We start from the raw sequence: 27,784 nt of genomic DNA, 5'->3' as shown, positions 1-27,784 counted from the left end.
AACTCGTTCCATCCTAGGGCGTTGAGGGATAACCTGCCGGTCGGTCAGTTCTTGCGGTACCGCAGGAATTGCTCAAACACCGAGGACTTCGTACAACAAGCAGACACACTGTCAGGCAAATTGGAGGCACGCGCCTACCCTGTCCGAGTTATCAGGCAGGCCAAGAAAAGAGCTCTTAATACACCCAGAGCAGCCCTTTTGGAGAGAACACCTAAAACATCTGGAGAATGTATCCCGGTAGTTACCACATTCGGCCCCCTATCAACCCAGATCAGACAAGTAATTCGAAAACATTGGCCCTTACTCCATACTGCAACTATGACCATGCCCCAACCCAGATTTGCTTTCAAGCGGTCCTCCAGTCTGAGGGATCGTCTGGTGCATACACGACCTAAATGCGATGATAAATCTACAGGCGTGCCCTCGGGACATTACCAGTGTGGAGGTTGCAATGTATGTGAACTAACACGCCAGACTAAGAGCGTTATATTGGCGAATGGCAAATGTTGGTATCTAAATGCTTTCAGTAACTGTAATACTAACAACGTAGTATACAGACTGACGTGCCCATGCGGCCTTCACTATATCGGATTAACCACACGGAAAGTGAAGGTGCGCATACAAGAACATCTGAGTACAATCCGCACAGGCAAACTAACAACTAAGCTAGTCCAGCATTTTAGAACGGCTAGACATGGCCCCCGTGAATTACGATGGGTGGTACTGGAACGAGTGTGGGGTGATAGCCATAATATGAACACCAGGCTAACTACCAAAGAAGCACGTTGGATTTACCAAGAGGGAGCAGACAGACAGGGCTTGAATGACTGTATAGAATGGAACCAGGTCATAACGTGATAACACACTTACAGGGCCTTACAAATCCAGTGACAGGTGGGTGTAGGCAATGCAGGTTCACTGGGGACAATGATACCTATACATACTATCCATTGTTAATCACACCAATGGATAAATGATAGACGAGCCTAGATGGTGAATCTTTCAGAACGATTATAATACCATCAGTATAAGGACATCTCATCTCAGAATTGTATTTCAATATAAATTTGAGTTGACGAGTTCCAGTAGACACAAGATGGCCCCCGCTACCCTCATTGCGCATTTGCGCATGCTCGGAAGGGGATGTGGTTTCCCGCCAATAGGAAAGCCCGGTGCGGTTTACACAACATGGCCGCGGTAGTCGTCCGATTAAGACCACACCCACATAACATCACGTGGTGCGGGGTACTTAATCGGTCTAGGAAAGCAGAACTCGTAATGAAGGCTGATTTTAAGACGCAACGCAACCCTGACGAGGTGAGAACCGGTACGAGTAGTGGTTGGGTCAGCAAAATACTGAACTAAGCCCTGATAGGGACGGGGAGCCAGTGGGTGCCTATATAGGATCCATGTATACAGCTAGACTGGCGGGTGCACAGCATAGTTGACCCGATACATAGACGACCCAGACAACATGATACAACAATGATGCGGGCACTGAGAGTGAAGGAGGGTCAAGTTGATGAGTGGAAATGATACACACAGCGATACTAAGTCAGCATAAGAGTAACCACACACGAGGCCAGGCACTGAGTAAGCAGACCTCGAGTGCAGGGAATAAGAAGGGATACTGACAGACCCCTAAGTACCAAGTATCTGGTTTGTACATCGTGGATGTTAGTGTTCATAACGGAATGCTCGATGCCATTTTTAACACATGCGGCACTAACCTTTCAACCTTTTCCATATATCTTAGAGATAAGAATCCGCAGGTTGCGGTTATGCTATCCAGACGTGTCTGAGATAACGCTGACCACTGAAATCAGTGGGGGTGAGGTACGCAGTAAGAGGGACACCCTTACGGTAAATATACCTGCTGTGATTGTATCGGGCAGTAAGCCTATTGCCTGGATGAATGTGTGACTACCCTGCTGGGGTATAGTTGTGGTATGCACTGAACTTGTATATGTCTATTCTTTATGTTTCCCCTAGGTGCTGACAAACCATATTGGCCAGCATTAACAAAGTTAAGAGGCTAGTCGACCCTAGCCCTGATGAAGTTGCCGCCAATCCATACAGGCAACGAAACATGTTGGTTTTTTAAGGGGATAGCCACACAGCTTGAATAAAAAGTATCGTTAGCCAGTGTGGGCTACCCGGTTTTAAATTGGGAATAGTTGGGTCCTGATCAGACTCACCTTCCCTAGTCTTAGGGTCGACACTCATTGTTTTTGGTTGCACATTCACATAGTTAAGTTATTAGTTTTTTCCACAATAGGCATTAGAGACAAACGCCATACCTGTTGTGTCACTTTTGTGTTTTTCACTGGGGACGGCAGTAACCAATGATGATAAAGTGAGGTAACGGACGAGTACCTGTCCGCTTACACCTCGTGGGGGTTACGTCCGTGAGGTATTGCCGCCCTCATTTTTTTCATCATTTTTTTCACTTTTTTTCACTTTATTTATATTTCTCCTCTGTGGCATCGAAATAGATAACAAGCATTGGGGGTGGAAGGTCTTATTGTTTAAGCTTTCTCTTGTTCCGCCTTTCCTTCCTTCTCTACATATATAGGGGGGGCCACATAGGCTTCTAGGGGTACCTTTATTAAAGTCACTTAGTCCACAAGTATTGGCTGAGCTCGAGACCATAGAATTGTTTACATTACTATTTTTAGTATTATTAGCTACAGGATATCGTACTGTACCTATAGCTTACAAGTAGAATAGAAAACATCTATCAGTCTTCGCGCTTAGAAAAGTAGAAATCCAGTTTGACGCCAGAGACAGGTCCTTTGTTGTGCATTTAGAAACCATCATAGCCTGTCTGCACCCCAAAACCCAGACTGAGGTCAGAGCATTTTTGGGTCTCACTGGGTACTGTAGGAAGTTTGTTAATGGATATGGCACTATTGTTACCCCCTTGACTGAGAAGACTTCCAAGAAGCAGCCCAGAATTATTGTGATTTGGACAGAGGCATGCCGAGCTGCATTTGACTTCCATAAGCAAGCTATGTGCACAGCTCCTGTGCTCAGGGCCCCTGACTTCACCAAGGAGTTTATTGTTCTGACAGATGCCGCACAGCATGGCATGGGGGCAGTACAATCCCAACTTAATGAGGAGGGCCTAGACCAACCTGCAGCCTGCATCTCCAGGAGGTCACTTCCCAGGGAACAGAGGTGGAGTGCTATTGAGAGAGAAGCTTTTACGGTGGTCTGGTCTGGGCATTGAAGAAGTTGAGGCCATACCTGTTTGGCACTCTCTTCCTGATTCAGACTGACCACAGGTCCCTCAGGGGGCTTATGGAAATGAGAGGTGAGAACCCAAAACTTTTGAGGTGGTATATTTCCCTACAGGGGATGGACTTCAGGGTGGAACACTGACCTGGGGTAGACCATGTCAGTACTGATGTTCTATCTAGGTTTTTCGGCTCTAGTGATGGGAGCTCCATAGAGCTTGGGTAGATCTCCCCACTTTCAGCTGGTGGGATGCAGGTTAGATCTGTCATCCTTAGGGTGGTCTTTCCCCTAGACTTTTTGCCTTTTTCCTCCTGTTTTGCTGATTCTTTTTGTTGGCCTTATTACTCTGAGCAGTTTTTCACTGCTAACCAATGCTAAAGTGCATGTGCTTCTCCCCTAACATGGTGACATTGGTATATACCTGATTAGCATATTTAATTTACTTGTAAATCCCTTGAAAAGTGGTATACTACTCACCCGGGGCCTGTAAGTTAAATGCTACTAGTTGGCTGCAGCACTGATTGTAAAAAACTTTAATTAGCAGATAACTCAGCAAAAGCATTATTCAAAATTGTTCAATGTTTTACCAAACCAGCAGCTCTTGATAGTACCGTGATTTCCTCCCCCTCCTGTGCTGGATTGTCAAACTTTTTTAGGACAAAATTCAATCTATCTACTCCACTTTCCCGTTTAACATATCTCTGCTCGAGCATAATGCTATCCCGAACTGTCTTGAGTCATGGTCCGAATTCCGTCCACTTTCTCTTGATGCTTCCCCCAAAAAACTATTGGAATGTAAATCTGGCTCGCCGGGTAATTCCTGCCCAGCCTAGTTCTTTAAACCTCTGGCCCTACCTGAACCAGATCTGACACTCTTCCCTGAGCTCAGGCATTTACCCAGCAGCATGGAAACGAGCATTCCTACTGCCAATCCTTAAGAAACCGGACACCGACCCTGCAGAATATCAAAACTTTAGACCTATCTCTCTTCTTCCGGCTCTGGCGAAAATTCTAGAACAGATAGTCCAGAATCTACTTTCGGATTTCCTGGAATCTAACATTGATTCCACAGCTCCCAATCCAGCTTTCAAGCATGTTACAGTATGGAAACCACACTCTTAGAAGGGGCAGAGACTGTTCGTGAGACCATTGACCAGGGCAACGCAGCAATGCTAGTGCTGTTGGACCTGTTTACGGCCTTCGACACTATGGTCCATCCATTTTTTTCTGGAGAGACTTAGACACTTGGGAATTCAGGGCACAGCCCTGTCCTGGATCTGGTCTTTCCTAGAGAACCGATCACAACAAGTTTTTCTATGCCCCTTTGTCTCCTCCCAGAAGCCCCTTGTATGTGGGGTTCCCAAGTATCAGCATCGAGTCCTCTCCTCTTCAATGTATACCTTTCCCTCTTTCAGCCTTAGTCGAATCCCTCGGGATGAAGGTGATCTCCTACGCTGCTGACACCCAGCTTCTGTTCTCTTTTAAAGAACAATCGGGTGCCATCTTTGTCAACTTTAGACGATGTCTGTGTAACATCTCGGCTTGGATGAACTTAAATTGCCTAAAGTTGAACACAGAGAAACCGACATGCTCTTCTTCAATCAACGGATCCCTCCACCCTCTAAGCTCTGGTGGTCACAAGAACTTAATCCCCCACTTGAGCAAGTGGACTCGGTGAGAAATTTGGGGTTTAGATTTGATAATGACCTTTCTTGTACGTCCCAGATTCGGCAAGTCTCCTCCTCTTGCTTCTGGAAATGGCGAACCTTGAGGAAGTTCCTCCACTTCCTCCCATTTGACAGTAGGATGGCGGTAGTCCATGCCTTAATCACATCTCATCTGGACTACGCCAATGGTCTCTATTTGGGACTTCCCGCTTATCTGATCCGCAGACTGCAAATGATTCAGAATGCTGCGGCCATACTGATCTGTAAGGAGCCCTACCATCACTCCATCTCTCCCCACTTGAAAAGCCTTCACTGGCTGCCCCTCAGTTGGAGGATTGAATTTAAGGCGCTCACCCTGGCTTACAGAGCCACCAGGGGTCGAGGTCCGGCATACCTGAGAGTCAGACTGCAACACTACCAACACGACCAGGCCTTGAGATCGAACCACTTGAAGTTCCTCACCATTTCCCACTTTTGTAAGGCGAGGGTAGGCAGCAGAGCATTCACGGTAAGGACTGCGAAACTCTGGAATGCCATGCGTCTCCCTCTCTGATTGACGGAACCAAAATCAGCCTTCAGGCAAGCTCTAAAAACCTGGCTCTTCAACCGTTCCTAATCCTTCTGTGTGCCCGGTGTGATTCGACTGCATTAGCACCGGGACACCTCTGTGAGAGGTAGCTGCGTGCCCTATAAATAAAAAATAAAAAAATCTAAATAAATTGTGCCTCCCACAGAAGTAGCCTGTCAAACCTGTCTCAGGACTGCCACTGCGGTGCCTGTGTGTGCAGTTTACTGCCACTTTGACTTGGCATCTAAAACAAACTACTTTTCAGTTAAGAATAATTCCCTTTGGAGTCACTATTTATTCATATGCTACATGCACGTACACTCTCGCAATCGTCATACATCACCCCAATCCTGAATGAGCCAAAAGTCACACAACTTTGTTTAAATATTCAAATTGCAAGTTTAATAAAAATCCTCATATCAATTATCAATGCAAACTTAATATAAAAAACCCAGACACAATTAGATCAAAAAAAGGGACTCAATGCGAGTATGTACAAAGCACATCACAATACATAAGGTCAATAAAAAGAGAGAAAACATACAAGACAATCACATGTCATTGATTTTGGCCAGCTTGTAGGAATCAGTAAAAATGAAATGAAATGAAAAATTATATTTATATAGCGCATAAACTACCCGGAGGCCTCGCAGCGCTTTAATTGATCACTGTGGCGGGCCGCAGGGTGAGACTAGCACGCTTTTGCGAACAGGTGGGTTTTCAAAGCTTTCCTAAAAGCCAACCGGTTATTATTTTCTCTGAGGACTAAAGGGAGGGAGTTCCAAAGTCTTGCAGCAGTATGGGAGAAGGAACGGCCGCCCCATCGGGCTTTGTTGATTTTAGATGTGGTAACTAGGTGCAGTGAGCCGGAGCGAAGGGCTCTGGATAGAGCATAAGGCACGACTAAGGGGGACAGGATGGCAGGGCCTATTCGATGGAAGGATTTGTGCACAATGCACATAGCCTTAAACTGTGCTCTAGCAGCCATAGGGAGCCAGTGCAATTCTTTTAGAGCTTTCTTGGCTGACTGCCAGCGGGGGATGTTGAATAATAGTCGGGCGGCGCAGTTTTGCGTGACTTGGAGCCTGTTGGTCACTGATGCCGGGGCACCTAGGTATAGTGCGTTTCCATAGTCCAGGCGGGAGAGTATCAGGGCCTGAACCATGATTCTCCTCGCCTGGAAAGGAAGCAGAGGGAGGACTTTGCGGAGCATTTGCATTAGGCCGACACACGTGGAGGCAGTTTTAGTAACCTGGACCGAGAAGTCCAGCGCTTTATCGAGCCAGATTCCCAGACTCTTTATCTGCGGTTTGGGAGGGGGAGGAGCACCGAGGCAGGTGGGCCAAATTGATGTCAAAATGGTCGGAGGAGGGTTGCCCAATAACATAATCTCTGTCTTCTCCCCGTTAAGTTTGAGACAGGAGGATTGCATCCACTTAGCAACGGCCTCTAGACAGAGGCCCAGGGTGTTTGACGACTCCTCAGTGTGGTCCAGCGAGACCACCAACTGGGTGTCGTCCGCGTAGGTGACAATACGCACACCAAAGGGCTGGACTATCTCCGCTAGAGGTCGCATAGTTTAGTTTTAGTTTAGTTTTATCCATTTATAGAGCGCATGGTTACACCGAGCCGGTGTGTCCCCGCGCTAAGACATCTGAGAGTGAGTTGTTCTAGGGGCGAGAACTAAGGTCATAAGACTAAGGGACTTCTGACGTTCTGTAAAGCCAGGTTTTCAGGTGTTTGCGGAAAACTGTCTCAGATGTCTCTGCTCTTAAGTGTATCGGCAGAGTGTTCCAAGTTTTAGCCGCCCTATATCTGAAAGAGCGAGCTCCTAGTCTGGCCTTTAATATCCTAGGAACTGTATATGGACATTAAAAAGTGTGGGGCTCAGGGAGGATCCCTGGGAAACCCCACATCTAAGTGGTTGCTTAGGGGAGACTGCTTTGCCAACAAACACCTGGAAGAATCGCTCGTCCAGGAAGGAGGTCAGCCATTCCAGGGCCGCGCCTGACACGCCCATGCCTTTCAGGCGATGTAGTAGTGTGGCATGGTTGACAGTGTCGAACGCGGCACTGAGGTCGAGTAATATGATGGCTGCTTTTCCTCCCCGGTCCAGCACCAATCTAGTTCCTTCCGTCACTGCTAGGCGAGCAGTTTCAGTACCATGCTGCGGGCGGAAACCCGTCTGAGAGGCACATAGCAGGCTATTTGATTCTAAGTAGTCCACTAAGATATTATTGATGTGCCTTTCGAGCAGTTTGCTCATCCAGGGAAGTAGGGAAATGGGGCGAAAGTTGGCCAAGTTGTTCTGGTCCAAGGTGGGCTTTTTCAGAAGGGCCCTAACCATCGCACACTTCCATGGTACTGGGACGGAGTTAGAGGAGATGGAAGCATTAAGGACATCCAGGATGACAGGGCGGATGATATAAATCACCTTATTGAGAGTTTGCGGGGGCGCTGGGTCATTGGGAGATCCCGAGGTGACTTTAAGAAGCATTCTGTCTAGAGTGACGGAATCTAGGAGGGGGAATTTATCCAGTGAGCTGGGGACTAAGAGGTCGGGATCTGTAGTGATGGTGTGGTCCATGTCACCACTGCCAGTGGAAAATGAGGAGTAAATGGCCTGGATCTTCTGGGAGAAGAATGTGGCTAAATTGTTACAACGGATTTGCGCGTCGTCGGGTGACAGACGCTCGGGGGGAGGGGGAGAAATTAAAGATTTGGCTATTTTGAAGATTTTTTTGGGGGAGTTAGCAGCTAGGTTGATTTTGGCTTCATAGAAATGGGCTTGTGCAGATTTTATTTGGTTTTTATAGAGCTTTATTGCGGCTCTATACTCAACTTGCTTTGATTGTGAGTAATCTTGTCTCCAGGCTCTCTCTAGTTTGCGACAAGATTGTTTCATAGTCCTGAGAGCCGGGGAGTACCAGGGGGCAACTTTGGCTCAGTTTATTAAGTGCAGAGATTCCTCTGGTAGGACTAGGTCAAGGGAACTGGAGATCCATTTATCAAAATTGACAGTGGCTGTATTGGGATTGATCACATTTGGGGGTAGATGTTCTATAAGAGCCAGTTTCCACTTAGAAAATGGGAGGGAGGCCCATTTTCTTCCCCGGTGCTTATTGTGATTTTGTGAGATGGGGGGGGAACATGTGGACCATGTAAAGGGTACTAAAAAGTGGTCGATCCAGGGTAGTGGTACTGGATCCTCGACGGTTAAGCTATCTAGATTGCTATAGATGTGATCTAAGAGATGCCCCTTGACATGCGTTGATTGAAAGCCTTTCTGGAACAGGTCAATGGACTGAAGGTTGGTTCGAAAACTGTTGGCTATTGAATGAAGCGGATCGTCTAGGTGTAAATTAAGATCGCCCAGCAAGGTGAAATTTGCCGAGGTGAGCACTAGGTTGGCAGCTAAATCCGTCATGTTAGTGATAAAGTTGTTGAGGGTGCCAGGTGGTCAATAGACTAGAATACCAGAGAAAGTGGTGGATGGGGAGAACTCAAGGGTGAAATGTAGGTTCTCACAGGCTGGCATGGAGGAGGGATTGATGCGGCATCTAAAGTTGTCCCTATAGATAATAGCCAACCCTCCGCCTCTGCCAGTCTTGCGATCCAATCGTTTAAGAGTATAACCTTGGGGGGTGGCCCATGCTATTGCAGGATCGGTTTCTAGCTGGAGCCATGTCTCTGTTAGAAAGAGGGCGTCAGGATTGAGCTCCTCTATCAGCATGGCCAGTTCAGTGTGGTGTTTAGGCAGGGAACGGCAGTTAAGGAGGAACATCCTCCATTTCTGCTTGGAGGAGTGTTTCACGGTATTTGGGATAGTTATGCCCCAATCACATGTTTTACAGCGGGCCTTTGAGTGTAAGGGAAGGACTGAATGCAAACATAGTGGGTTGACAGTAGGACGCAATGCATGCAGTGAGGAAGTGCTATATGTGAGGAGATTTCCTACCATGATGACAGCTAGATCCGGAAACTGGAAGCGTCTGGACGCGGACTGGCGCAGACTGGCTTCTCTTTGGCGCCTCTTCGGCGCATCTAAGGCGCTACCGCTGCGCGTGCCGCTGCGCGGAGCAAAGGAGGTTAATATAGATTGGGCTCAGGGAACACTGGAGCGTCAACCCACTAAAATGGCCGCCAAGTAATGGCACTACCTGGAAGTAGGAGCGCTCTGTTCTCCCTCCACAACAATCAGCCCGAGTAGCTGCGGTGGACCGGGGAGTCAGTGCACAATTCGAATCACATTAGCAACAGCAAATTGCAGGTAAAAACGATTTTCTCTTTTTAAAAATAACACATTCAACAGAACACAATGGTGCTATCACCTGGAGCGCTAGCGCAGGAGTGATCAATTCAGGATTTACTCGAGCGTGTCGGCGCTGGGAGCCTAAGTAGTCAGGGCTCAGGGAACACTGGAGCGTCAACCCACTAAAAACACATGATAACAACCAATTCCTTCTCTATTGTGTTCCTCTATTCTTCAAACTTGCCATGCTAGATGCATCAACACCTTTCGGTATAAACTATGATTTACTACCATCATCTTCAGGACAAAAATATAATAAATTGCCCTCGTGTAAAATACCATTTCGTTAATGATCTTGCATAAAATAACATATAAAAATATGTAAATATTCCAACAGGATCCCAAAAACCACTACCTATAATTACATTGTAACAATTAATGAGCAGTACATCATTTGTATTTATCCCCCATAAATTGCACCTTTTCCAAATAAATTCCTAATGAATAACATCTCACTGCAATTAGGACTAGAGGTTTGTTAATGCACACATATCACACTCAATGTCGTTCATGCACCTCATTCAACACTGGTCACTATATTTTACATTGTGGGTACAACTTAATTAGAACCTCAGCTCTGGAGGTCACTCAGCATATGGACTGATCAGTAAAAAATGGCCTTATACATGCCACAAATTTAAAATGGGTACAAACACACCATCAACAGCTATATCGCAGGTTGAAAACCAATCAAAACCTGCAGTGGGTAAAATGAGTAAAAGCAATAGATCAGTTTTCCAGATTAAAAGATCGATCATTCAATTTTAGTGCACTTATATTGCCAAATGGCTCAAAACATACCTCTCGCTGAGGTGCACTCAATATATTTCATGTCAGTGTAATTACACTTGCCGCCTTTAAAATCCTGTGTAATTATCTTAATGAACGTTAGGGGTTGACACAGTCCAGTTACCACCTGTAAGGGGAAGATATATAATCAGTACTCCTCTTTATGAGTCAATTGTCCTACAGTATATTAAAAAGAATACTATCTCACATAACTCTAATTCAATTGAGGTCCAACTTCCATATGAATAATAAAGCCAAATATAGAGGCTGATAGGCTCTCTAATTGTGTACTGTGGGGGTAGGCACTCCTCTGATTCCTCCCTTTACCATAAGACAATGGCGAACCATAAATATTACTTTGTGAGCAATAATCTAATAATCTTTATTACCGCCACGATGCCAAGAGGCTATTCGCAGGGCCCATGTAGATCACATGTCTTAGAAAAAACTTTTCTTGTCGTTTAAAGCTACATAGAAAAGTAATTGCAGCATCAAACAATGGTGAGCATATTCGAGCAATACTAATGGATCCCCTCTGACTCTAAGCAAGAGTCCCCATCTAATGGGCCCAGATGGTCGGTATGACATCTATAGTTTATCCCCCACCCAACGCAAAGTGTTGCGGAACGTCTGTGTCATTAATTACCTAGAAAGTACTTGCCAAGTCTTAGACTCCCCTTTTAATACATATACGACACCCCTAAGGTAGGTCCAAGGTAGCCCTAAGGGCAGGGTGCCATGTAAGTAACAGGTAGGACATGTGTGTTTAATCTTTACATGTCTTGGTAGAGAACACCACCCAAATTCAGTTTTAACTACTGGGAGGCCTACCCTCTCACAGGCTAGCATTGGTAATTCCTTGGTACATTTTTAAGCTGTAATTTGTGATCAGAGAGAAGTAGCTTTTCATATTTTTGGAATGGCAATGATAAATCCTCCTAACTGGTCAAGTTGGATTCAACATTACTGTTTTAGAAATACCACATTTAGAAAGTGGACAATTCTCTGCACTTACTGCTCTGTGTGCCTGACAACCTGTCTCCAATGTACACCTGGGGCGGCTGACGGCTACAATTTGTGTTTTTCCTCTAGAAAGCCACAACACAGGAAGGACAAGTATGTCTGAGTACCCATCTACATACATCTGCATTCTGAGGGCCTTAACTGGACAGGATGGAAGGGAGGGGCTAACATTTTGCTTTAATAGGCAGTGTCCTGTCCAGGACTGATTGCATCCCACAGATAGTCTGGCAGACAAGACTGGGTTGAAAGGGATGCTTGTGCACTTCAGAGAGCTGCTTTGAACTCACCCCACATCAAATGTACTTTTGGGTGTAAAGTACTGGGTCTCTGCCCCCCTAAAAGGAGACATTACAGGACTTGTAACTGAAGCTCTGCCAGAATAACTGCTGTGCTGCTTAAAGGACTCAACTGGACTGTTGTTCTGGATGGCCTGCTTTTCTGTTTTCTGCCCTGCTGTGTGCTGCTCTCTAACCCTGCTGAAGGAGAGCTGGACTCTGCCTTCACGCCATGTGATCTCCAAGGGCTTGTTGGCTTGACTCCTGTTGCTTGAGACTCAGGGATATCAAAGTCTCTACCCCGGCTCCTGTGTCTGGCTCACTAGAAGTGGCCCAGGTACTTGCAATACAGATTTTGATGAATCTCCTGTTTGCGTGTAGCAAAACCTGTGCATCGACCCGGTTGGGGGAGTAAAATCGGCGCATTGCCTTGGAACCAGCGCTTTGCCTCCAGAGATCAAAGCATCGGACAGCGTATCACCGCCACTGCAGCTTGGTGAGATCTAAGCAACCCCATAGACTACGTGGAAGAATCCGGTGCATCACACAACACCTCTCGACTCCGGCGCTCTTCTTCAGAACTGATGCATCGCCTTCACATCTTGGAGAAGATCGACACATCTGCACCTGCGGGCCTCGACATTGCGCATCTCACTGTTTGCGATCACGATAGGTACTTAGTTCACCGGGGCCTGCGTGGGTCCTGTAGCCAGGTGGCACCCCATCGCAGATGATCCGAACTTTGACTTTGCCCCAGTCCAGCATGACCTAAAGTAACCTTTTTAGAACTACTTGCTTGTAAGCGCTTTACTGCAATTATTCCTTTAAAATTCAATATCTCAACTTCTATACATTGGATTTGTGTTATTTTGGGCTTGTTTTGTTCAGAATATAGGGCCAGATGTATGACCATTGGCATTAGCGACTCGCAAGTTGCGAAAAAAAACGATTCACAATTTGCGAGTCACTAATGCCAATGTACAACACTGTCACAGGCACTGTTTGCGATTCCCAATGGGGTCACAAATTGCATGCCTCATCAATATTCATGAGGCACTCAAAATTTGCGACCCCATTGGAAATTAATGTCTGGCCCTCTCGGGTATTGTGGACTGCTGGGCTCAGCAGACTTCTATGTCTGGGATTGCTTTTAAATAAAGCAGTTTATTTTTATTTTAATGCAGCCCGTTGTCCCAGGTAGTGGTCCCTGGGACCATTGCCTGCCCCTAAAAAATATTTTTCACTGCATTCCCAAAGGGGAAGGGGTCCCCTGGGGACCCCTTCCCTTTTGTGAGTGCTTTACCACCCTCTTGAAAGGGCGGTAAAATACGAGTGTTTTGCAATTGCAGTAGCAAACCATTTTTGCATAGGGTAGCGAGTCGCTCTTAGAAAGGGACGCCCTTGGAACGCCCCTTCCTAATATTGAGTCGCAAATCCTATTTAGCAAGTCACAAATAAATTGTGACTCTCTAAATAGGGTTTGTACATGGCCCATTGTTATTTTTGCATGCGCAAACGGGTCGCATACCCGTTTGCGCATGCAAAAATGGGTCGTACATCTGGCCCATAATACTCTATTTTGCTAAATTTGTGTGGAGTCTTTTTTTGGTGTATTCATTGTGTTATTGTGTGAGTGTGTTGCACAAATATTTTACACATTTCCTCTTTAGATAAACCTGACTGCTCTGTGCCAAGCAACCAGAGGGTGAGCACAAGTTATCTTTTAGTGTGTAAATAGCTTACCCTGACTAGAGTTGTGGTTCCTGCCCAAACTTGGTGCAAGCCTCAGGCAACCAGAAATCCCCAACAGCCAATATCAAACTTCAGTCTACTATCGCTATCAATGTAGTTTCATAGAGCCTGTAAAATCTACTCCAACATGAAAACCTCAAGATACTATTTATAGTCTGCAACAATTGGCTTCATGTTTACCACTGCTTATCTAATGTTTGCATCGATGGTCTGGGCGTTATAGGTTGTAGATTTAATCTCAAATGTCTTCTTGAATTACAAATCTTTTAAATGTGACAAGAGGATCCTCACTTTGAAGGAGCAGTGGTAATACCAGACTGATTGCAAGGACATCAAAATACTCGGGCGGTGCAGGAGATTTCATCTGTACTCTTATGGGCAACGCGGACGATGTAACGTCCGCGTTGTAACCTACCCGCGTGGTATTACCAGCGTTGTTTTCCTTCATTGTTTAGCCTCCTTATGCCATGTTGGGCCTTTGATAATTCATTTCCTGAAAATTAAAAAAAATACTTGTAACATTAACCAACGAAGAAGCACCCATGCAATCCTAATTTATTTTTATTAAGATTTTATTGCAGCCTATGGACACAGCGTTTAGTCGACAGCATACTTCTCCCCCTTACTTTTATTTTGATGGCATATACTTGCAAAAAAAATAAACATTTTGAAAATGTAAGAACTGATGGCTTTGCAAAGGCATGTTTCTAGTTTTTCTTCTAAGTAATAACAAGCTTCGTGTGACTTGAAATTGAACTGTGCACATCAAATTCCTCGTCTGAAAATCTCACCAAATGGTGTTATCCTTGTATGTAACAATAGAGGTAGTGTTCTTTCCCGATTATAGGAAAATCCATGATATAGATCAGTAAAAAATAAACAAAAGAAAGGTACATCACCCCATTTTATGTCAATGGCTCTTCTTGCAATCAAGGATCAAAACTGGACAGATAAGTAGAAGATTTTTTAAACCACAACCCATCCCCTATGTCCCCTGGTACACACCTACGGCCATGAAGAAGACTGTTTCAGGGGCACCGTAGGAAAATGTTCATATCTAGGTTATTTACATGCATGACGAATACAACCATCAGAAAAAGGTATATGCCCGAGTAAATTGACAGCTTTATTCTGCTGCATATTTTGAATGCATTCGCTGCTCTGTGTTTACTTATTTTCTTTCTAAAATCTCTTTTTTGGGGGGCGTAGCCAAGATGGCGCCGAGGCAAGGCGTGCCTTAACGGCTCTCCAGCCGCCCGCCGCCAGGGCCGGACTGGGAACCACAACCGGCCCTGGCAAAGTGCTCGGCCGGCCCCTCTCCCCTTTGGGCGGGGGGCGGAGGGGGTGGGGGGGGTTGCCGCCGAGGTTTTTGCCAGGGCCGATTTTCGGCCGATTTTTTTACAGGGCCGATTTTGCAAAAAAACAGCCCTGTAATGAAAACGGCCCCCAGGGGCCCAAAACCGGCCCCCACCCGTGCAGCGCACTGGGGGATTGCCCGGTGCCTGCTACGGCCAGTCCGGCCCTGCCCGCCGCCCCGCGCAGCACTCTCTGGGCCCTTGAAGGGGCGTTCAAGGCATCGGAGGGTTCTCTAACCCTTGGAGTGCGGGCGGCTCTGGTGCAACCGCGATTGGAGCCGCGGGAGAGCCGTGATCAAACCCTACGGCCGACAGTGGGGTGCTGGAGGCAGAGCGGCCGAGATGCGTGAGCCAGAGGCGGGGCCGCGTCTGAGCATGGGCCGCGGCCTCAGCGGCCTAGTTCCTGTAGGCAGGCTGTGTTCCGGAGGCCCGGCTGCGGCTCGCCCTCTGCGTCCATGCAGACTCAGGGAGAGGCCCAGGAAGTCACAGCGTGCGGCCGGCCAGGACCGGGAGACCTCCCAGCGTCGAGAAGAGGCGTAAGACATCGTCGCCTGCACCTGCTGCAGTTGAGCTCCGGACCCGCCAGCGGGGCCCCCGGGTGTGTGAAACACTTGGCTGGCACCTTCATCGGCAGGTAGTTCGGCCCGATTGGAGCACTCCTGGGGTTGGCCCTGTTGGCAGTGAGGCGCTCACGAGGGGTGGCCCGACAAGGCCCGTGAAGCTAGCGACCAGGGCTTGGTGGTGGGCCATGCGTGGTGGTGCCCCGGCACCCGCCTTCCCCCTCATCAGCGAGTTTTGGAACTGTACGCGCACCTCGGGGGCAGCATCCTTACGCATTGCTCATGCCCTAGGTGTGGGGACGGAATGGCCTGAATCGGGGGACCGAACGGAGCTCCACACACCGAGGGAGTCCAGTCGATGGCCCAAGTCCACCTGCGGGCCCCCCTCTGGTTATCGACGGGCATCTCGGCCCGGGGCAGGATAGAGCTGCCGCTGTGAGGAGGGGGGCACAGAGGGGCAGTGGGCCCCCTGGAGCAACAAGAGGTGGATCTGTGCCACATGGAGGGAGTGGCGCCGCAGCTTGGGGGGCACACCTGAGTAGCCTACTATTCGCCGCGTGCTGGGCTTGGGGTGCTGGCGGTGGATCTCCCAGGTGGGGCCTTTGCTGTCGTGGGCTGGAGTGTGTGGCTGCCTCGTGGTCACTCTGTGCAGCTGGGGAGGTCCGGAGTGCCTGAGCTGCCTTCTCCGATACACACAAACTGCGCCTGGAGGGGCTGGAAGACACCCAGCAGGTGACCGAAGCAATTTCCCCACCATGGCGGCCGGACGCCTCAAGAAGGACCGCACGATCAAGGACCTTCTCTCCCGTCGAGGGGGGAGTGGGACAGAGGAAGCATCCGTGCCCTCTGGAGGATCGAGCCAACCGTCGGAGCACAGCATGGAGGAAACTGTAACCCGGTCATTCATGGAGGCACTGTTCACCTCCCTGAGAGACGAACTCCATTCCCTTAAAAGCAAATTCGCACAGGAGCTCAAAGAGACACAGCGAGACGTAACTGCTCTGGGAGAATGCGTGGCGGATCTAGAGGAAAAGGATGGGAACAGATATGAGAAGGTGGAAACTCTTCAGCAAGAAGTCATCCGACTCCGGGAGCAGCACAATAGACATACAGTCACACCAGGAGGAACAATGTACGAATTAGGGGAGTGGCCTCCGGGGCAGAGGGTGACGACATCTTTGGCTTCACCCGTGAGCTCTTTCATCATATCCTGCGGGGTCCTCCGCCAACCCCAATCCAACTGGACAGAGCACACAGGGTGGGCCTCCCTAGGAAAATGTCTTCCTCGCCACCGGACATCCTGGTCTGTGTGCATGACTTTCAGGTGAAGGAAGAGATCCTCAGGAAAGCATGCAGTACCCACCCTATTGTTTTCCAGGGCCAGTCACCTACTTTCTTCCAAGACCTTGCGGCCATCACCCTGCAGAAGTGCCGGTCATTTCGTCCGACGACGGCACACCTGCACGGTCTTGGTGTCTCCTACTCATGGGGGGATCCTTTTCGCCTCGTCTTCTGATGGGAGGGAAGGCTCTACCAGCTGCGTTCCCTGGCGGAGACCTGCCGAGTGCTGGGTATAGCACCTCCAGAGGAGCAGCGTCCACAGGTCACGCCACCACTGTCTCAAAAAACAAAACAGAATGTCTGGCAGAGAGTGAGACGTCGCCGCAACCCGGCCAAACCGGACCCGGAGGAGATATCTAGGGGTTGGCAGGCGGCCCTTGAAGCGGTCCCCTCCACATTTGCTAAAAGTGTTGCCCCCTAATCAAGGTCCCGGTTTCTATGATGTGTACACTTAGAGCAGGGTGGCGGGTGGGGGAGTCGTACCATTGACCACATTCCAACCCCCACTGGACCCACCATGTGGCTTTGTGATTCCACAGGACTAGAAATGTGTTCTTCTCTCTTCTTATGGTCATTGTTATTGTTGGGTTTTGTTGCGAGGGATTTTGTTGGGGTCCACACTCACCTGCATAGGGGTACTTTTATTTGCATTTTTTGCAGGAATCCCCCTGGGTGTCTGGGGCGTGGGGAACAGGGGGGGCACCAGGTGTACCGGGAGGCAGGCAGGGCTGTAAACACCTCACTCCATTCATCACAAGTAGGGCCATCCGGGTTCTGTTGCTCAATGTACGAGGGCTCAATAACCTGACTAAACGGCAGGCCATCCTTAACTTTCTGGAGTCCTCACGGGCAGATATCTGCCTTTTACAGGAGACCCATCTCCTAGCCGTAGACTGTCATAGGCTGAAGTCTCGGGTCTTCCCGCAGCAATTTTTCTTGTCTTCTAAGTCGGCGAGCGTAGCAATTTTGGTCAGCAAGTTTTTCTCCGGGGCTGTAGAGCAGAAGGTAAGTGAAATCAGGGGAGCGCTTGCTAGTGCACAGATTCACCATTGCAGACAGGTGACTTGTGATCGGCTAAATATATGCTCCTAATGAGAAACAAGAGGAGTTCCTGTACGGAGCACTGGACAGGGCGCTGGGTTCGGGGGACCAACTAGTGTTAATAGGAGGGGGCCTTAACCTGGTATTTCAACATTCTCTGGACAGATCGGCCAAGCGGTATGTACAGGTGGGGGCATTGTCTGTGGAAGGTCTGGTCCATCTGGAACAACTAGGGGTGGTGGGATTATGGAGGGCCAAACACCCACAGTCCATAGCTTTCTCCTACTACTCTCATGCGCACAAAACGTATGTTCATCGGGCGGAGGTTAAAAATCAAATCCAGCACGCCCTTGATGACTTCCTACACCACAATCCCTGAGACATCGCCAGCCATCCTCTGGGGCACGCTCAAAGCCATCATCAGAGAGGAATTTATAGCCATTTCCTCCGCAGATAATCAATTGCACAGGACTAAGAGAGAGGACCTTACTGACCGCGTGGAGGAACTCATCAACGGATGGGCGCTCCGAGAGTGTGGCACCAACTGTCCAGCGGCCGTGCGCAGCCTGCGACACTGGACCTGGACAGAGCAGAATACTCCGCCCTCCGCCTGCGCCACTCCTTCTACGTCAGAGGGGACAAATGCAGCAGGCGTCTGGCCGCTACTCTCTGTGCTAAACGCAATAAGCAAGACATCACTGAGATTCTCTCCTCCACAGGGTCTCTGGTCACATAGCAAACGCTTTTCAAACTTTTTATGAATGCCTGTATGACAGCCAGCAACTCGATCTGGAGACTGGTTCTTGCTGCCTGAAAGGGGCTAAGACCTCGGCTCTCACCGAAGACCAGGCCGAACGCCTAGATGAAGACATCCGTATAGGAGGTAATATCGGCGATAGCGCGCCTCAAGCTGGGCAAGTCCCCAGGCCCCGACGGGCTCTCAGAAATCTTTAATAAATCTTTCTGCACCACCCTAGCCCCTGTCCTCACGAAATTATTTAACTCCTTCTCAGAGCCTGGGTCCATCCCCCCTGAGATGTTAAAAGCCTCGATAATTGTTCTCCCCAAGCCCAGGAAGGACAGGCAACTCTGCAGTTCTTACCGGCCCATCTCCCTTTTAGATATCGATTTTCAACTATTCAAAAGCATCATCGCCCACAGACTTAATGATTATATGCCCTTCCTAGTGGACCCGGACCAAGCAGACTTCGTCCCCCATCGACAAGCAAGAGATAACACTAGAGAGTGCTGCACATCATTGATAAGGCAAACAGGTTCCAGGGGGAATACATGTTGCTGGCGGTCGACGCCGAAAAGGCATTTGACCGGGTCCACTGGCCATTCCTTAGCCAAGTGCTGGAGCACTTCGGGATAGGGGACAGATGCAGGGCTCGCATCCTTAATTGTTACCGTGCCCCCACAGCATCAGTCTTTGTCAACGGCTTCACCTCTTCTCCCTTTCCATCCATAGAGGTACCCGTCAGGGCTGCCCGCTCTCGCCCCTAATATTTGCTCTGTATATAGAGCCCATGGCGCAGAGGATCAGAGATCACCTGGACATCGCCAGGGTTCCCTTTCGGCGGTGACAGGCATGTTATCAGTCTGTACGCCGATGACGTCCTAGCATCTCTAGCATGTCCAACTGTCTCCCTTCCGGCCTTCCTGGAGGAACAGCAGACCTTTGGTGTGGCTTTGGGGTTCAAAATCAACATCACCAAATCCCAAGCACTCAACCTCTCTGTCCCCGAGGACACAGTGGACCTTCTTGCGTCCGCTGGAATGGGCCTCAAAATCTAGCTCCTACCTAAGGGATCAACTCAGCTAATTCAATATCCCGACACTCAACAGTAGCTATGGGGCACTCCTCCGGCAGATACGGAGCGACCTGGGGAGGTGGAAACATCTCAACGTCTCCTGGCTACGTCAGATAGCGGCTTGTAAAATGACTGTTCTTCCCAAAATTCTTTACCTCTTTCAAACCATGCCTTTCACCGTGCCACGGAGTACGCTTGCTAAACTCCAATCAGAATTGGTACAGTTTATCTGGCAGGGCTGGAAGCCACGTATGAAGTGGTTCTTGACTTACCTCCCCCCGGAGGCCGGCAGGCTGGGAATCCCAGACTTACCACTCTACTTTAAAGCAACGCCGCCTGGAATCTGAAAAGCCCTGGCTCTTCCAGGATAAGGCGGTGGTGGGCACTGATCTCTGGAAGATCCTGTTTCTTCCCAAAGCACACAGACCCAGGAGTCTGTACGTGTCCCCATTAACTCGAGCAACACTACAGGCCTGGGATAGCACCAGTACCAAGCTGGGCCTGACCACTTACCCGTCACCACTATCCCCTCTCTGCGAGAACCCGGACATCACGCCTGAATTGATGGCCTCGGAGTTCCCAGCCTGGAGAGAGTCCGGATGCCGCTCCATGGGCCACTTCTTTGATGTGGATGGCCTGCTTTCTTTCCCCCAGCTGCGGTAAATCTTTGGGATCCCAGAGGTGGAACGCTTCCATTACCTTCAATTGAGGCATTGGATCACGCACTCCTCCAACCGCGCCAAGGCGCAGCGCCGCCTGACGCAGTTTGAAAGGTGGCTCCTAGCTAAATCATCTGACAAAGGCATGATCTCAGAACTATACGCGCTCCTTCTCCAGACTCAGGTTCACACATTCCTCGCAGGGCGTGCAAGATGGGAAGAGGACCTGGGACGGTCCCTTAGTGCAAAATAGTATGACAACTTTGCCTTCCGCGCTCGTCACACGGCTCACAACACGGCACTTACAGAGACACTGACTAAGATTACCTCACATTGGTACTATACGCCAGTTAGAATACACAAAATCAAACCCTCACACAGCGACAGGTGCTGGCAGGGCTGCGGGGGTAACGGGACCTTAACACACATTCTGAGGGAGTGCCCACGCATCCAGCACTACTGGACACGGGTCCTCGACGATATAGATAGGCACCTAAACACGCAGCTTCCACACTTTCCAGCCTATGTACTGCTGGGTCTTTTTCGAACCCTTTGACCTACCCCTTAAAGTCCATCGGCGGCGGACAGATCAGCATGTCACTGGGCGTGGCGGCTAAGGCCATTCTCGCTCACTGGGGAACAACAAACACCCCCACCCCCACAAACTGGTTACATAAGATCTGGCACATGTTAGGCATGGAACGGATATCTAGGTCTCTTGCAGGAAAGGGGGCAGGATTTCAGGAGGTATGGGAACCATATGTGTCTTTACTGTCATAGGATTTTGATGACCTGCCCAAAATATCTCAGGATCCTGCGCCTCACTGAGGCACCCAAGCCGGATCAATACAAGGCATATGGACAACAGCCCACTACCTGTGTTAGTGCATGTCATGTCTCTGGGTGAGTGTGGACGGGGAGAGTGGAGTTTTCTTGAGGGGAGGATCTAGGGGGAGGGTTTCAGGGGGTGGAGTTTTCTTTTCCTCCTTTTCTTGGGGTTGAAAGCACTACTTACAGTAAACTAAGCGTGATTAGCTACCCGGGAGTCTTCTCCCTAAACGTTTTTTTGCTGCTGTATCTGTTTTCCCTCCTTACAAAATGCTAATAAAAGATTTAAACCATAACATTTCTTTTTGGTACATTATATTTTGGAGTTACCAAAATTTTATTAGCATCATTGTGGGTTTGTTTAGCTGATATTGACTGTTACATTTGGACTCTGCCAGCTCGCCACTTACAAACCAACTATATTTTTCAGCTGTAGCATAATGTCAGTCAAAGGAGCAGTGGGCTTAAATAACAGCTTAATTAAAAAAAAAACATTTGGCACAGAATTTAAGAATCTTGGGTCAAAGCTATTACCTTCAGCAGTTGAAAAAGTTTGATCGCACAAGGGCTGACTCATGTGGTTGTGAGAGACCCGTAATGTGTCACATTTATTGGTTTATTCGACACAACTTATGCTTCTGAACTTGAGAGGGTAAAAGTCATTAAAATGAAGGCGTAGAGGCCAAAGTTCTGCCAAGAGCACTCTCTTGAGACAACATATTCATCCTAGTAAGAGCATATGCTGAAGAACGAGACAGTACGCCCTCACTTTGCATTGAAAAAGATATGGGGCCCGTTATCATTTTGTGCTGCATTGCGTGACAGGGCGCGGGCAGGACTGCACCATATCTATCAAGATATGACGCATTCCTGTCATTGCGCTGGAGCACTCAGTGCAACCTAGTGCGAACGCAATCACCCTTGCGCCGTGCGTCAAGGGTGCCTGCGTTACAGATGGGAATGTTTTTCTGCAGGAAGGGGCACCATTCTGCACGAAAGCACTCCTTAGAGGAACTTTCCTCTTTCTAAATGTGGTGCAAAATGCAGCAGATTTGGAAAGAGGAAAAAAACATGGAGAAATAAAAAATGTTCTAATTGCGCCTCTCTTTCAGGAAAGTGTGCAATTGTGACGCATTCCCAGGCATACCAGTGTTGGAAAATCTAGGAATGTGTCAGAATACATGGGTGGATGCTTGAAAACACCCATGCTCTATCCATGTAACGCCTTCCAAGCGCAGATAAACGCAAGGCAGTTACTTGTGCTCTCTTGCATTACACAAGATTTACCAAGCCACACAGGGCCAAGAGGGGTGCCTCTGTGTGGCATTTTAAATTTTATTCTAGGTTTTTTCTCGCCCTGCATCACCTTGCCTGGCCCAAGGGCAAAGCAAAACCTTCAAAGTCTGGGTCCTGGCATTTATACCATTCACCCCTCAGGTGAAACATGTGCTTTGTCTTTTTTCCTCTGTTATGATTATTAATGTGCGCTGAGTACCATCTGAAAGTGACATGTGCTGCTCTTTGTATTCTTCTCAACTATAAAGTGGGAGAGGATGGGACATCAAGGCCAGGGCTACTGACTTTGGAATTGGGAAACCAGGTTCGATCCCCAGCACTGGTTCAACATCCTATGGTTCTCACTAAATCAGTTAATCCCCCTGCCTTAAAAAAAAGGATTCTGACTTTGGGTAATGAAACTGGTGCTCATGTAAAGCAGTTCCAAAACTCTTCTGCCTAGTTCGCGCTATATAAAACTGCAAAAGTAAATAAAATACTTTTGTTGTTTGATAATTTTGAATTTTAATTGTATACATAAAATATGTGTTTGTAAAATGCGCAATCGCCCCATGGAGGATCTCAGCACTGAATGTTTGGGTCCAGATTTACTAACATTTTGTGTCATGGCTGCACCATGTGTTTGACGCAGCCATGATGCAAAATGTTATTTGGTACTTACTGAGCCGTGGACATGCTTTGCCTTGAGTGGCTTGGTCAAGAAAATGTAATGCAACGCAGCCTCTTGCTCTGTGCTGTGTTACACTGCATCTGAGAGGTGTTCTATGGGTGTAACATGGGCATTCCCCTGCATCCACCCATGGATTTTGCACATTCTCTGATTTGCTAAAGCTAGCAATCCTGTAATGTATCAAAATGCTACACCTCACCAGTGAGGTGTAACAAGGAGAAATATCTTTATTTCTCCTCTGTAATTCCTCTTTCTATGTGTGATGCATTCTTAATCACGCATAAGGCCTGATTTAGATCTTCGCGGATGGGTTACTCCATCACAATGGCGAACAATATCCCGTCTGTCGAAATCTAAATGCCATAGGATATAATGGGATTTATATTTAGACGGACAGAATATCTGTCACCATTGTGACGGAGTAACCCATCTGCCAAGATCTAAATCGGGCAGATAGAAAGAGGAGATTGTGGAAAAAGGTATCTTCACTGGCACAAAACAATCCTGCCCAGCTAGATTTCGGATTAGTTGCATTGATTAAGTAATGGCACTGTTGAGTGAAGTCTCTTCTATTCATATGTTTACAGTAGGACTTTACATGGAGATTTGATGGTGGAATTACTAGGGACTACACTGCAAAGTTTGTTGGGGGAGCGATAATTCAGATAGTATATCATCAGGTAACAGTGGGCATGACTCTATACGGGAAGCTGTATGTTCGGATGTTTTACGTAAGTGCTGGCCCCTGACTGTAATGTTCTTGAGTGATTTATAATGTTAATAAACATATTTTACAAAAAAAAAAAAAAATCCTGCCCAGAATGCAGGCCCCCTTGCAGCACGGTGCAATGGGGCCTGTGTTGGTGCTAAACAGCCACAAGTGTGCCAGCTCTGGGACGGAGCTGGAGAGCACCATATCTTAGTAGATATGCCACATTTCAACTCTCTCAGGTTCACACAGCGCAGCAACTTTGCTTCTTGCCTGGCATTGCTTGAACTGTGGTTAAATACACCTCCTGGTATTTATTGCAAATAATCCTACTGATACTTGTGTTATGGCTGTTGGACGGATGAAAGGCTAAGTTGATACGCAGGGATTGAAATGGGTGACCATGAGGCCAAACCAATTCCTGTAGTGATTGCCTTTGTTGTCTGAGCCAAGAGTACTCTGAGAATTAACAGTCATTTGAGAGTTACCTTTTATCCAGATGGTCAAGGGATCACCAGAGTTTTGTTTCAGGTTCTTTTTAGTACTGTTCAGCTTGCAGGCTGAGCCTTCACCTTTGTTAGTAAACCTAAACAAGATAAACATCATAAAAGCAGGTGTCAGGCAATGAAGCCAATGTATTAATTTCTTAACTCACAGAGGGAAGTATCTGGCAAAGATCCAATTAAAAAAACCTTAAGTTAAGGAGTGGTTGGCATGCGTTGCTAAACTTAACAGGCACATTTCAGTGGTTTGATGAGTTTGCGCTAGAACAATAACTAATTTTTAACTGTGTTTTTCCAATGGGTAAATGAAAAAATATATAGTTTAAATGAAGTTATGGTTAGTATTGCTTAGAACCCCTTAATAGGTATTAAAAATCTCTAAAATTCACTGAAAAAAAGTGGTTAAAGAGCAGTTATGGGTACTAATTAAAACTGAAAAAGCACTTAAATTAATCAGTTATGCATAGCTCTGAAATCCATAACTCATTACACAGCCATTTAGACCATAACATACAGATGGCCTGTACCTATTGGGATATGAAACTTCTTTGGCAAGTTCACAAACCCTGTGAAACAATTTTTTATTTTATTTTGTACTTTTGGGTTGGGAGGTGTTTTTGATGTCCCCCCATCTAGGCCTTGAATTCAAGGTTTATCAACCCAGTCCACTTACGTGGCCTTTTATTTTTTTCTTCAGAACAGGACTTTAACGCTGGTCCTGCAATGATCACAGCAAGAGGACATTTTCTCTTGAGGCGAGACAATCAGATACTTTGAATCTGTGAATCTATCCTAGATTTCATGGACTGTAGTTCAAGGGTATGTGTATTTTTTCATGCATAGGTTTTGTACTGTAATGAAGGGAATGCTTCTAGTACAAATACTTTGCTACGACACAGTTTAATACTATTCACTCTTTGTATGTGGGCTGCAAAGTTCCACACACATGCAAAGTTGGAAAAGAGTGGGGACTTTTAGAAAATGGTCCACAGTTACCCCTGCTCGAGGAAATCACTGACTACAAATGTTAGTAGATAGGCTTTTGCATGAAACCCCATGGGTGATTGCATGGGAAAACACAAGTACCACCCATGGGGCACCTCCTTCACACTAACTATGAAAAAGCAGCACATAGAGCGACTTTACAGTACTTTGGTCGGCCTTCAAACACACATCATCATTTGTATTGGAAAGTAAATCCCAACACAACACTTTGCACCAGGTTTGTGTCCATTTTCTGATTCAAACCCAGCACAAGTGTTATTTAATTTCCTTCTGCACTCTGAAAGCTGCAGAGTTATGTGCAGCAATTGAAACTACAAGGCCACACAACCTCATCAAAATCAAACCAGTAAACAAATAAAAATGGCTACATTTGCCTGCCTTCTGTGTGCTTCTCAGCGGAAGCATTGTGAGTGTTCTTGAGCAAAGATGCGAGACACTGCAGAGGCACTTACCTGCACAGGAATTTACCCTCTTCTCATCATAGAGATTAATTGGAGGAGAAAGATAAAAGAGATGGGGGGATTTGGTAGGGACAGACATGGGGACTGATTGTCTAGGGGACATGTTGAAGTGCCAATATCCGACTGTAGACCCAATGGCTTTAAAAGGTATGCAGGAATACTTGCATGTCTTGGCATAGACATAAATAAGATGGTCTAATAACCATTCAGCCATTATAAAAATCATCATGAGACTGAGAACTGCTATGTAGAAATTAAGTAGGGATGAGACTAGGGGGCGCTAGAGGGGCGCCAAGCAAGATGGTCGCACTTACTTGAGTCTCCAGCGGCTCGGGACGCAATCCTCCAGGCATCCTCTTCTAACCCAGCCCTGCACGCCTGCAACTTCACTGGAGGAGTAGCACATGCCATCCGCCATCCACCGTTGTAGAAATCCCGAAGAAAATCGGCCCATAGGAGCAGAAATTGCCCCTGGCTGCCCTCCGCCTCGCTGAACCAAAATGGCGGTTGCGGCAGTCGCGCCCGCCTAAGTGCCCTGGCGAGGCACTGCCCACCGACTTAGCTGCACAACGGATCCAGCGAAGAACACTGTCGCCGGCACATCGCCTGCCTGCGCGGCGGGCCCGCTCTGCGTGCCACTTTCCGCCTGGGAACCCGCCGCCTCGCCTGCCTGCCCCTAACTTGGAACGTGCACGGCCTAGGAGACCCCTGCAAATGCCGACAAATACTCTCTTACTTAGATCGCCACAACGTCCACTGCGCTATGCTGCAGGAAAAAAACCTTAGCCCCACTGCACACGCTACATTTGCGTCCCGCTGGGCGAGCTGCAGAAACTTCTCCTCATACTCCTCCTACGCCCGGGGCACAGCTATACTGGTAAAGCACACACTACCTTACACCCCCATCGGCTCCCACACCGACCCGCCAGGCCGATACAGTATCCTTTGGGGCAGATTGGCTGCTCACTCTACAACCCTTGTCTCCTGTTACGGACCAAACACTGATGACCCTGAATTTTTTCGGGTCCGCTGGGGGAAGATACTGGACATAGGGTCCACACACCTGATGTGGGGGGGGGGAGATTTTAATGTTACCCTCGATCCAACATTGGACCGCTCACACCCGCAAGTCCATCATTACTCTAACGCACTCTACACCCTTAAACATATTGTCGAAGACCATGACCTGATTGACGCCTGGCATGCCCTCCACCCGCAAGTTCAGGCGGGCTCATGTTACTCCACTGCCCGCTCCTCCTGGTCGCGAATAGACGGCTGGCTCCTCACTAAAGGACTAACCCCATGCTTCCCACCTCCCCCGCACATACTCTGATCACTCACCGGCACTCATCACCCTCACACCCCCTCATGAAAAATTGCCCTTCGTGTCCTGGCGCCTGGCCCCTCAGACCCTGTTAGACCCAGTGTTCAAAACGGAACTAGAACAAGAGATAACTGATTTTTTTCCCCGTAACGACAACTCCGTCACACAATATTCTATGGTCTGGGAGGCCTTCAAGGTCACCATATGCGGCATCTGTATCACTAAAAGTGGAGGAGAGACATCCGCGCCACACTCCGAATTAGAACTAGAACTTAAGCAAACAGATACGCAGATGCAGGCTGCACCCACCCCTGAATTGCAGGCGCGCCTGAGAGACCTGCTCAATGACTATCAGGAGACAGCCAAGAAGGAATGAAAGTTCGGAGGGAAATACCATCAAGCACGCCGATACGGAGAAGTCGAAAGGCCGGGCAAAGCGCTTGCATCCCTGATCCGCCCCCCTAGGTTTTCCAATACCGTCCTTCAAATCGCCAATGAAGACGGCCTGCTATACAGGAACATCCCAGAGGAATGTATAACGATTCAACGCAAACAAACACAACGCACACCACTACATCGCAGTCATTACATC

Source organism: Triturus cristatus, chromosome 6 (genome assembly GCF_964204655.1).
Source record: "Triturus cristatus chromosome 6, aTriCri1.1, whole genome shotgun sequence".
Taxonomy (NCBI): Eukaryota; Metazoa; Chordata; class Amphibia; order Caudata; family Salamandridae; genus Triturus; species Triturus cristatus.
Note: the sequence above shows the minus strand (reverse complement) of the source record.